Below are 13,540 nucleotides of genomic sequence, written 5' to 3' on the forward strand. Positions count from 1 at the left end.
TTGGGAATTACTCTCCTGAGCTGTGAAAACTCACAGCATTCCCTAAATACCACATTGTAGTTAGCTCTACAGAGCAATTTCACTGTGAAAATGAAAGAAATTCAGGCAAGGAAAAGGAAAATGTCAGTATATTTGTCCACTAACCATAGCTTTGAATTGCTTCCTTGCTGGCTTTTTACATCATCCCTGAAACATTCTCCTTATTCAGCAAAGAACCTAACCCGAGTTTACATAATTTTCCTGCAGCAGCCTTCTCTGCTAACCTCTTCCAGAAGTTTGTCATTTATTACATATATTATCTGTACCTGCCTGCTCTGCTCTGTCTCCTTCTGAAATTAAATAGCTCATTTCCCCTAGATCTGTAACAGCAATAGGAAACAGACACATATATTAAATTTTTCTTTAATTTCAACTCTCCATGTCAGGACCTTTAGATGTGACAGGAAGCATCCCAGAAACGACATAGATTTTACAATACTTCTAAAAAGGGACCAAAAGTTCCTGTACTGCATGTTATGGCAGCATAACAGAGAGTTAACTGCTGAGAGAGTAACTCAGAACAACATTAAGTACTTTTCTCCTTAATGTATAACAGTACTTATTTCACAGACTGAGAAGCTCCGATATCTGATCTGTTAATAGATGAAAAAAAAGGTGAAGTCAATTTCCAGAACTTCAAATTCCAGATTTTTTGCACTCAATGTAATATTACAGAGACTCATCTACTGCAAACTCCCGTTTCTGTACATTTTAAAGAGCACCTAAGGATCTCTTCGAGAGTAGTTAATTGCCATCTGCTGGCCAAGGTGGGAATGGTCTTTGTCCACAATTTATTTCTTCATCTATGTGGCTAAATTTGGAAATGGATTTGAGCAAAGGAGACAGTGCAACGTGGGAGCAGGAGATTGTAACCATCAGCTGAGGCTGCACACTGTGACAGAAGCCTGTGCCTCCTTCCCCGTCTCACACTGGAAAAGGAGGAGAAAAACAGTGGAGGAGGAGATGGGTTTGGGGTATCCATGTCATTATTATGATTTGCTGAGATGTTGATTTAAAAATAGATAGCCAGCACAATTATTGTTATCTTCTTGTTTGGAAATTAAACTTGAAATTTATACTTTTGAGTGACAAAAAGTGGATGTAGGGGAGGCAAACCCTGTGCTGCTGGAAGAGGAAGGCCAGGTCTCTGCAAATTTCTGTTTCCAGGTCAGAGCTGGTTAGAGGCAGCAGAGGCACCACAGTAATCCCTGCCCATTCTCACCCAAAAGTCTGCGTAGCACAGCATGCTCATCCCCTGACTCTCCCCTCTTGTCTATGTTTTCCCAGCTGTGACTTTTTACCTCCTAAGTCCTTCTGCCTCCAAACTCGTTTCACAACCCGCCCCAACTCTCAGAGTCAAACCATTTCTCCTCATCATTTCAATCCAGAATCCCCGCTATTTTCCATATTCTTTCTCATCCTTCCCTAAATTCTTTTTCCTCCCAAGACTTTCTCCTTTTCCCCTACTCACGCTCCTTCTCATCCCCAACCTTCCTACCCCAAGAAGCCCCTGCCTGTAAGGCACACCTCTTGCCCCCAGTCTTCAGTGCAGGCCCTCACGTCTGCCCCAGCTGTTTGCCTTCTCCTGCTCTGCCTGGTCAGAACAACTCTACCTCTCGTTGCTTCAAGAGAAACTGCAGATGCCTATTCATCTGGTTGCTCACCAGCACCTTTCTGCAAAGCTGGTTTTTATCCTGTGTATACCCAGCCTGTGTAGGTGCATGGGGTTATGACATCCCAGATGCAGCATTTTGTATTTGCCTTTATTGAACTCCATGATGTTTTTGTTGGCCATTCAGAAGGAACTTGCTGAGCTGGAGGAGTGATCCATCCTGCCCTCCAATTCAGTGTCATCCATGAGCTTGAGGAAGGTATAGACCATCCTACTGCACAGATGGTTTGTAAAGACGTTAAGCTTCCTCTTAGTATTCCCTGACCTTAGTGATTATCATAAATGGACTTGTTCTGTCACTCAGTATTTTCTGGCAGGAGTTCCATAGTTTAACTGCATGTGTGAAAAAAGCGCATCCTTTTATGCGCCAGCTATTTCCTGTAAGCTTTATTGGATAGTCACAAATTAACTGTCTCTTCCCATACAAGAATAATCTTATTCTATTAACCATGTCCATATCATCCATTAATTCATATGTCTTTGCTATGTCCCCTTTCAGTTATGTCTTTCCCAGGCAGACAAGCTGATTCAGTCATTCTTCCTATAGAAGCCATTCCATATCTTTCAATCACCCTTGCCCTCCTCTGAAGTAGAATCATAGAATCATAGAATCACAGAATCATAGAATCACAGAATCACAGAAGATCTCAAGTTGGAAGGGACCCATAAGGATCATTGAGTCCAACTCCCTGCTCCTCACAGGACTATGTAACACTAAGCCATATGACTAAGGCCTTCATCCAGACACTCCGTGAACTCCGACAGGCTTGGTGCCATGACCGCTTCCTGGGGGAGCCTGTTCCAGTGAACCACCACCCTCTCAGTGAAGAACCTTTTCCTAATGTTCAGTCTGAACTTCTCCTGACACAGCTCCACTCCATTTCCTCGTGTCCTATTGCCGATCAACAGAGAGAGGAGATCAGCATCCCCCCCCTCCACTGCCTGCCTTGAGGAAGCTGTAGACTGCCATGAGGTGACCCCCCAGCCTCCTCCAAGCTGAACAAATCAAGTGACCGCAGCTGCTCCTTCTAAGTCTTGCCCTCAACACCTTCCACCATCTTGGTTGCCCTCCTCTGGACACACTCTAGTGGTGTGATGTCCTTCTTGTGTTGAGGCGCCCAAAACTGCACACAGTACTCGCAGTGGGGCCACAACAGCGCAGTGTAGAGTGGGACAATCGCCTCCCTTGACGGGCTAGCAATGCTGTGCTTGGTGGAGCCCAGAACACAGCTGGCCCATTTGACTGCCAGGGCACACTGCTGATTTATATCCAACTTACCATCAACTCAACCCCCAGATCTCTTTCTGTGGGGCTGCTCTCCAGCCTCTCGTCCCCCAGTTTGTACATATAACCAGGATTACCCCATCCCAGGTGGAGAATCCAGTACTTGCTTTTGTTAAATGTCATATGGTTGGCAATTGCCCAGATTTCCTTATGTCTATCCAAATCTCTAAATCTTGTTTTGTTATAGCTCTTTTTAAGGTGGAGGACATGGATAGCTGAACTGCACACAGCAGTCAGGGTATGGGCACACCGAATTAATACAACGGCAAACATTTGTACTCTATTTATTTTTCCTCCTCACATTCTAATTCTTAACGTTTGATTTGCTTTTTTTGACTGTGAGTATCAGAGTGACTTTTTCATTCTCTAATATAATCTCAAGGTCATTCCCAAATAGCTCTGGTTAGCTCAGAACACAACTTTTTTTTAAGTTGATGTCAGGTTTGTTAATCATTTCTACATACCAACCCTGAATTTAATTTGAGTGGCATTAAAATGGCACCTGCAGAAGAGTCTTCTGGATATCTTTGCAGGTGACACTCATCTTTACAACACCAACTTACATCCAACATCATCATTAAACTTCTTCATGTCATGTTATCAAACTGCAAGCTGTGAAAGATTCTGAATATAGTCAGTAACTGGGAAGCAAAATAGGAGGTTAAATTTGATAGTGAGAAACATAAATGTGAAAAAACCCTTCTCTAGGTACATAAAAGAATGGTCTCTAGTATGTTACTATCATTAGAAAGTTCATTAGAGAGGGGAGATCTTGGACTTATTTTGGCTCCTTCTCTGGCAGCAATAGCTCCCTAAACACTAATGTCTAACAAGCGCATAGAACATTAATCATTATTAAGAAGAGAAAATAAAAAAGAAAATGTTGCACATGTCAGAATTAGTCATGCAACAATAACTTCGATACTGCATACAGGTCTGTTCTCAGAAAGAATATAATAGAACTAGAAAAAGTACAAAAAGGACAAATTAGCAATATGATACGGCTTCTGTGTGAAAAGCTTTTAAGTTGATCAGGACTCTTCAGCTTGGGAAAGAAATCAGTGAGGAAACTGAGGCCTGTAAAATCATGACTGGCATGAGACAGGTGAAGGGAAGTGTTTATCTGCTAACTCTCAAATAAAAGGCCTAGGGGAGATCCAAGAACATGATCGGGCCTCAAGTTTAACCCAATAATTACTATTCAACAAAACTCAATTATGGAACTAATCAGTGCAAAGTGTTTCAGATGCCAAAATTATACACTTAATAAACCAATAGGAAAAGCCATAAAAGAAAGATGCAGTAAAAACAAAATACAACAAACTGGAGATTATCTCCAGCTCAAGATCTTTATATGCTGCAGGTGTCCTTATACTTGGGAACAATGGGAGAGGTATTGAAATAAAGCTCTGTTGATCTTCTCCCTGTTCTTGTGATCTTTTCCAAAGCACCTGGAACAGGATACATACTCATTTTAAACTTCCAGGGCGAAGCACAAATGGAGTTCTCTGCTGCCACAGACACCACAGTTTATTTTCTCATATGTGGGGAAATCGCAGGGATAACCCATCCAGCACATAAGGATTGAGTCTCACCTTTGAAAAGTCACTCTCTAAATCATATTCCCTCAGATGAAAAGAACTCTTGATGTGAATTGAGTGTGGTTTTTCCTTTGGTCTTGTGACATGGGTGGAAATCTGAAATGGGTAGAAATAAAAATGTCAAAGTAAAGCGCTGTGATTCCACTTAACTGAATTTCTTTTTTTTTTCAACTTACAAAACATTAGCATCAATGTTTGCATTATCAGCGCATTATACTGAATATAAATGTATGAAATGTTTCCATGGTCACAAATCAATTTTCTCCTATGCCCAGAGCTTTCATTCAACAGGAAGCTTTGGCTTTTAATTCTGATTTGGAAGAACACAAGGTTTGCAAATGTTACAATTCCCAGAAATTCCATTTTCCTAACAGCTTGTTCCTCATCACAGACTGACTATGAAACACCAGTGTGTTTTGTCTGGAAAGGGAAGGTTCATGTCACTTACAAGCATTCATCTCATAGATATCTTTATTCATACAACTGCTAATCCTTAGTGATCCTACTAAGATCTCTCCCTTAGCAGGAAGCCAGAGTGGCAGTGAGGTCACTTAGATTTTTTGGACCATGGAAGTTGGATCCAGCGATTCTCATACCCCACACCCGAACTATCGATCTAAAACAACAAACCACTTTAATCACACAAGTACTTCTTGGCAAGCACAAAATACAAAAGAGGAATAATGATTCTCCAAACAAAGAAACAGGAATGCTTGTTCTCATTAAGGGTTTCCCTTGAATTTTACTCAGCAGCAATAAGAAACAGGGTTCTCCAGGGCATACTACGTTTAATACTCTTCTGCAATGTGTGAGCGCAAGTAAAGAGGAGCCCTCAGAGGATAAGATCTTAAGGCACTTTGGTTTTTGTTTTTTTTAAGGAGAAGCTACAGCAATACAGGAAAGCCATGTTCAGTCTCTGAAGAGCCATGTACCACTTCAATATCTTGGGGAGGACTTTTTCTTCACACTGTGTTTTTCCCTATGGCTAGCACAACAGGGTTCTGGGATCCTTCTCGGAGGAACCTGGGTATTACTGTCCTACAATAAATAAATAACCGTAAGCATTCAAAACTTGTTCTTCTTGAAGGTTGGACTGTGATTTGGAGAAGAACAGAATAATATTTAAGACAAATCTCTCCAACAAGTCTGCTATAAAGCAGACTGTGTCAAGTAAATATAAAGTTGGGAAGTTGTGGTTGGTTGGTTTGTTGTTTTTTTTCTAAAATAAGTCTCAACAGGGCCTCAGACCTTTTGCAAATGGAACACAACTCATGCTTCCTAGGTAGGAATGATATGTCACCTTATACTGCAATGGACTTATGGAGTCCCGTGCAGCTATGTGTGTGTGTGGAGGGGACAGATTTATCTGTGTGACATACGGGAAAAGGTCAGAGAGATCTTGCTCCAACTTTCATTTTATAGGTGATGATGCTTTGTCCCCTGCAAAAACCACTTTTCATACAGGTTTCAAAATTATTTCTGCAGATATGAATAAGTATCATATAAGTTCTTATCTCTACTTTTCCTATTTTGCAAGTCAGATGTCTAATTCAATGTCCGAGAGGGGACTTAGAAGACCAGAAAGTTTCTGATTTCAGTCATCTGGCTTTTGCTGTGGGAAAACACCTCTGCTAATGCCATGTCTTAATAGTTTGCCTGTTCTTTCTTAAGACTCATTTGTTTTGCTGACAGAGTTAGGCCCATGGAAACTAGCTCTTTACCTACTAGGTTGAAAAGTTCATCCTGTTCTATTTTTTAATAGAACAACAAAACTTTCCTGTAAACTCAGCTCCCAGAATCCATTACAAGGCTAGTGTAGCTGGCTCTGACCAAATGCTGGCACCATTTTAATAAACCACAGATTTCGACAAGTTTTTTCCTTCTTCTCTGCTAGCATTTAATACATCTTTGCCTCCAGGCATACCAGTCAGGTAGCATAAATCTCCTGCCACAAGCATGAGCCTCTAAAGGAACAAGATTTACCCTTGACAGATTCTCATGCATGAGACCATCTTTAGGGTAGATTTATCGTGTCTTATGCAGCCCATGTGCTGAAAATGCATTTCACCGTTCACTTTTTCATAATATTTCTTTAACTTTACTTTTTCCTTAACAGGGACAGCTTTGTCTATATGCACTTAAACTCTTCAGTCACTTTACCATGTAAGCCACAGAATAGATTTCCTTCCAGGAATTGAAAGAAAAGCAACTGAGAACCTAATCAGCTATTACCTTCTGAAAACAGCAATAAAGGTCTAATGGAATATAAATGAAATTTAAAATATTTTTCATAACTGAAGAAAATAATTAAATCTGTCTTCAAAAGATTATATGCTTGCGTTGAGATGCAGTGATAGCTTTCCAAACATAACATACCACCATGCAGTATTTCAGATCATGCTCAGACTAGAACAAGCACAACTTCATCTTTTAGTCAAGTTCATTAAACAAAAGCGTTTAACGCAGCTCAAAAAGTCTTGTTCATTGCCATAGCTCCATAGCATCAGAGGGAAAAGGAGTACATTGAAAAATCTTCATAGTGGAGAAAATCCTTCCAGCTAAACCAGAAGCCATGTAAGGAGTTTTGTCAGAAGGTTACTCCTGATGGAAAGGAGAAGTTTCCTTAATATTATTTTGAAGGTTGCCTTAAAACCAATCTGAACAGGTTTCTTCATGTTTTACTAAAGGGCGCACAGATGAACTAGTGTCTCTCTTACTGCTGATCAGGGCTGGGTGGTGTTGATCTTTGTTGATAAACTTCGACATTTCTGAGGGGTTTTCTTGCAAAGAAAATCACAAATTGTGAGTGATTCCACTTAGGTCAACTTCTTTCTGGTGAAGTGCTGTCGACAGCTGCACCAGCTCCACCACAGCACGGGCAGCACAGACTCCGGCCACAGGAAGGTACATGAAAGCCGCCAACAGGGACCACACAGACAGGAAACTTGCAACTTTCACATTTCACCTTTTTTCCTAAGGCAAATCCCTTTTCAAAAAGTCAGTTAACCTTCACTGTCACATCTGTAAAATGGTGTTAAAAGTGATCTTCACAGGGGAAATTGTGATGAAGCTTACTGGAAAATGTAGGTCTCAAAACCCAGTGGTTTCTTTAAGAACAGACTCAGAACCATAGTAATTCTCAAACGCGGGCACTGCCTTACAGATACTACTGTAAGCAACAACACAAGCGGCAGGAGTTCCTTCACATCTCCCATCCCGCTCCTAGCCTTTTGCTCCCTCCACAGTGCTGCAGTGCATCACCCAGCTGTGCAGTGAGCCAGATCGGGAAACTGATCTAGCTTCAAAACAAAGGGCCCCCCCTTTTTCTCCCACCACCACCTACCTTTTAAAGCCAGTTTAATTCCCTAATCTGATTGCCAGTCCCACAAACAGCTGCGCCTTCATAACTCCTTATGTCAGCATTGCTGCTGAACTGCCCACATGGTGTTATCTATAAAGTGTTGGGTTTGTGTTGTTTTTTGTTTTTTTTTTTTAAGAAATACTATTATGCATGACCTACTGCCTTTGAGAAACTGGAGGAGGCTAATGGCAGGAAGGGTGGGTATCCCTCTCTCTCTGGAAGGAAAGCGAGAAGGAAATGCTCAGCAGTTACCAGGCCTTTGAATCTTCAAGTGAGCCTTTCTGCTCAGTCCTGAGGAGATGAGCAGCTGGGACACAAACAGAAACCCCTCACTCATCAACTACAGAGTGCATTTGAGTTGAACAGCTGTTTGCCTTTCTGCGCTACAACATCCTAGAAGCCCCTAGGTATCTCGAGTATGTTCAGAGACGAAAAGAGAAGAAAGAAGGGGAAAAAAAAGCGCCTATAGACTTCTTTTCATGACATAAAAAATAAAGCCTGCCTAATATTTCATTCAAATAACCCTAATAAGCAAGGAATTATTCCCATGTGTAAAGTAAGCCAACAGGAGCTGAAATCTATCACCTCTTATGAATTAAAAGCTTATTACTGTTTATTGGCACGCTGCATGTGTACTTCAGGGGTCTCATTAATTCTTCATAATAATCTGTTTTCAATTTAAAAAAGTAAATGGCTGTGATGGGAGATGAATGCAAGATCTGCATGGCACTTTTTGTAGTAAACTATCCCAATACAAACTTCTGGATACAGCAGATGTGACTGCCCGTCTTCTGGCAGTGACACGTGCCAAATAGCTTTTTGCTCGTGAGAACCAGGAGAGTTCAGCTTTGTTTAGAGATGTTTGGTGTGAATTTATACTGCTAAATACCTTACATTTCTTTGTTCCATTGGGACTAATTTCTGTCACATGCAAGAGCATGACACAACAGGAGAGAGAGGAGATATTTCGCCTGAATCTTTTCTTCCTCCCCACTTCTGTGTTCCCTTCCTCACTTTCCCCCAGAGGAGAGAGCAACTTCTGAGCCAAGGAGCTCAATTTCCACTGGAGAAAACCTTAGCAACTTGCAATAAAAACTGAAAAGGCGTAACTACTTGTGGGCATTCTTGGATAAGGAAAAGAGAAACCCTGACTTTGTATAAGGAATACGTCTTTATCTGAAAAACAGGCAGGGAGGGAAGAGGCTTTTAAACTATCTTTTGGCAACAGCTGATATCGGGTCTCAGCGTGCCTATCTATGGCTAATGTAGATAGTCACTGTTGCAGCAATAATTCCCAAGCATAAAGCAGCGTCAGTAATTCTCCTGCTTAGAGGCCAGCAGCAGCACTCATGGTTTCATTTTGCAGATTTAAAAAGGGGAGAAATAACATCAGCTCCTAAAGCAGCCTTAGAATTGATCACACAAGGCTCAGTCCTAAGTGAAGGCCCCTTCACTGCATGCATGCTGAGCACTGCCTTCTCCATGGAGTACACGTTAATGTTAGGAAAGAGGGAGATAAAGATAGATTTTAAATTCATCTTTTAAGTTTGTCCAGACACTCTCAGTAAGTGCCTTGTTACAGTGATCAACTGAACGGGGAATTAAGCAAATAATGGTCAGTGCAGGGTACAGAAGATAACTGAGAAAGAGGTAGGAGACCAATATTAAGACCACTAGTAGAGCAGAAAGAAGAGATTAATTTAACAATCACCATGGGCAATAATGGACAAGAACCGACTTCTTGCCAGCAGAGAGAGATGATCTGGACAAACAGTAGGAAACAGGTCACTGCATCTGTGTCTGGTTTGGTCTGGATGATGTGAGAATGAAGGAAGTCAAAAGGAGAAAATTGCAGCAATCAAAGCAGAAGACAGTCACGGCCACATGAGCGTACTTTCCATGGTATCATGGCAAGAGTGAGAAATCCTGATTTTATAGGTGTCGTGTTGCATCACAGAAAAGATCATGGGACTATCAACAGGGAAAGAGGGAACATGATGAGAATTTGGGGGAAGTCATTAAGCAACCCTGCTTTCTGTCAAGTTCTGTTCAAAACTTTATTTCCCCCGAACTACTTTGTGCTTATCTTAGAGAAATGGGGGCAGGGGGGAAATTATCAAGTAGACAGAATATGACTAAATGTCAAAGAAAATAAGAAAGAAAAAGGAACAAATGCCTTAGAACTTTCTCAATCAGCATACATCTATTGCATTCACCGATTGCTCCAAGTAGTTGATTCCTGTGTTATTTAGAATAGGGCTTAATCCCAGAGTATCTATAATTTTTTTCTCTCCCAATGCCCATCTTCACCTCTTAGCCCATATGGCACTTAGATCCCTCCACCCTATCATGGTACCTGAGATAATAAATTCCCAGCCTTCTCAGGTAGATGCCTCAGAAACCCTATGTCCTCCCAAAACGTCTCTGCCAGCTCCTCCTCACTATCCTCTGCATAAATGCATGAGAGCAAAGCTATTTTTCCTGTACAGTGTTAGCTATATAGTACACTTTGAACATTGTTCCAATTAGAACGGCAGTCCTACACAGGCTTCACATTCAGGAGCCTTGTGTCTCTTTCTCTTGTATATTTTTAGGAAGCCTGACTTCTGATACAACAGACCTGTTTCTCAGCTACGTCTTTGGATTGTATCTGGGATGTGTCAGCAGTGCTTAGAGGCACTTTAGCAAAGTCCAAGAGGAGGAGATAAATTGCACTGGAGACAGGGGAGAACTATCTGCACCACGTGTAATACAGATGTTAATATGTATTATGTATGGCTAGGTTATATATATTATGCACAGCTAACATTTTCCACTTCCCTCCCTTTAATAATGAAAATGTCTCCAACAGTTCTGCTCTAGTCTCCTTACACCCCTTATATTTGATAGCCTATGGAATAAGCAAGGGTCAGCCTTTTTTCCCCTGGCTGGGGGATGCAGCAGTCAGTGCGGTACTCTGGTACGTCTGCCATGTTTTACTGTCCTCCCTTCACGCTCTCTTCAGCCCTCCCCAGCTGCAACCACACCAGCGGGGGAGGGAAACCCTCACAGTCAAACCCAGAAAACACTTAGTGAAAACAAATAAGGTTGCTAAGGAACCATGAAGATAAACTCAAACCCACAAAATCCAGGAAACAGAAAGGAGTTCGTATGCTCTTTTCAAACACACACACGCCACTCAGTTGCCCTCGGTGCTCGGTCTGTCTCATTACACTAGCACAGAGCTAAGGCTGTGATTATACACGCTGATTCCCCAAAATGTGGGAATCCCAAGAGCCTAGCACATTGCACTGCTCAACAGTATCTATCCTTCTTTCTACTTTTTTAAATTACACCACACATAAAAAGAGCCAAGTAAACTTCTAGTGCAGGCAGACTACAAATTCTACGTATATAATTAGTTATCTATAATGATGGCAGCCTAATTAACAGTAGCAATGCAAATGCCAGCAGCACAGCTGGCCAACATCAGCATGCAAGCCGAGGGTCCACAGAAGGCAAAAATCGTACCCTCCCTGCTAGGCTGAAGACAGCCTGGGCTTGACTGCTCATTTGCAACCCCGCCTCTGTTTTACCGCACAGGTACAGCCTTGGGAGCCGCGCCGTGCCCACAGGGATTTTCTCGAAACGGAATTTATTACTGTGCTCAACCCGTAAATAAAGCTATCTCCAGTGCGTTGGAAGGCAAGAAGATGAAAGCCAAAGGAAAGGAGCAAACATGCCAGTTACGCCTTGCCTGTGCCAGGCAGACCCTGGGGCCACCTTATGTGTTTTCAGAGCCCGGTGAACTCTGGAAGCAAGGGGCAATTGAGGAGAGGCGAGCCCCTCTCAACTGGGGCAAGGCAGGCCCCTTTGAGCACCGCCGGTTCTGTTCCCCATGCACACAGCTACACCACAGCACCTGACAAATTTCCTCACGCTTTAAAAAGACTCTGGGAAATAAGAACATGCCACTAGAAAGGTTATATTTAGCCCTCCTATCTCCATTCACCTTGAGTTACATCAGATACTCAAGATGTAGCAATTGGCTACCACGCAGAGGAGCAGTTGCACCTGCCACAGGTCTGAAATCACATTAACCACCAGCCTTGTGGCTTAACCATTGTTTCACAGCAAGGTTGAAACTTCCCCAAAAGAAATGTGGTGAACTCAGTTACTAATTTGGCTTTGTCCTATCTCATCATACAGAGATCAGAGTGGTTTGTTTCTCAAATGAGAACAAAACGGGAGCGTTTCCGCTTCTCACTCGGAGTTTGCACCAAAACAGCACCACTCTGAGTAGTACAAAGTATTTATTAGAAAAGGAGCAACCTTTAATCCTTACTAACAACACACCTCAAAAATTATTAGTATGAAAAAGTATAGACTAAATATCCTTACGCTATATCCAGGTGAATTTCTCCTTGCCCCACATATGTAATGCATTTTGTCTACCATATGACTGTATTTCACCAGTACCAAATCTAAGAATAAAAGGACACAAACAGCCACAGGTGTGGGACATCAGGCACTTCAGGTTCCACCTTTAGTCAGCAGAGGCGAAAGACCCTGCAAAGGGTGAATAAATGCACCTGGGGGCTCTCCCCATTGACCCACTTCCTGCGGTGGAGGACTTTGCATCTCTCAGAAGCCGGGCAGTAACCACAGGGGCTAACGACTCAGTTGCCAGCAGGTGCAGTAGCCCTCACCAGTCCAAGCTTCCTCTTCACACAAGGATCAAACCAGCAGCAGCATTAAACAAAACCAATGCCGGGATGCAACAGCTCATCGCTGAGGGCTGCTGCTGAATAACTCTCACTTTTTACACTAACAGGATGTTAGATGGTCTTCGTTACGGCTATGAAATTCACTTTTTAAACACCAAATTAAGCACAAAAATCAGCTTCCAAATTAGGAAAACACAATTTACATCTTTTACAACTAAGGGCACACTGTCTTTTACGAATAGGCTTTTATGATTACTTTTACAACTAAGTTTGTAAAAGACAGCATGCTCGTTAGTACAATTCTTCTACAGCTATGACCAAGCGTAGTGATTTGCACTTCAGAAAGACATGGCGGCACATACAAATCTGAAGTAGTTTTTGGAATTATCAGTTTCTCAAACACATGGTTATAGATCCGAGAAAAGGATTTAGAGAGAGCTATGCTATTTATTTTGTGTTAACGACACACACAAAAATAATATTTAGGTAATATATTGAAGATAGATATGTTTGTGCCCCCAAATATATCCCAAACTTTTAAAGCCCTTTCATTTTCACACTGCAAGTCTTATTAAACCAGCACAAGAAGAACATTACATGCGGCATTTGCGCAGTTAGGGCTCAGCTCTTGCATAAGAAGAGCAAAGCTGCCCAACTGCTTCCATCCGGGACGCAGAAGACAAGGAAAAATAACAAACCACCTATTTCTAATGTGACACCTCAGCTGATTACACTGAGAAAACTATCACGAAAAGATAAAGTACTAAAAACATAACTAGAATGAGCAAGCTTGCTGGGTTCCTGATAGTGTGGATGCTTTTATCACAATTACGCTAAAGAGCAGAGTAATAGCTTCCAAAGAGACAAGCAGAATAA

Source organism: Larus michahellis, chromosome 3 (genome assembly GCF_964199755.1).
Source record: "Larus michahellis chromosome 3, bLarMic1.1, whole genome shotgun sequence".
Lineage (NCBI taxonomy): Eukaryota > Metazoa > Chordata > Aves > Charadriiformes > Laridae > Larus > Larus michahellis.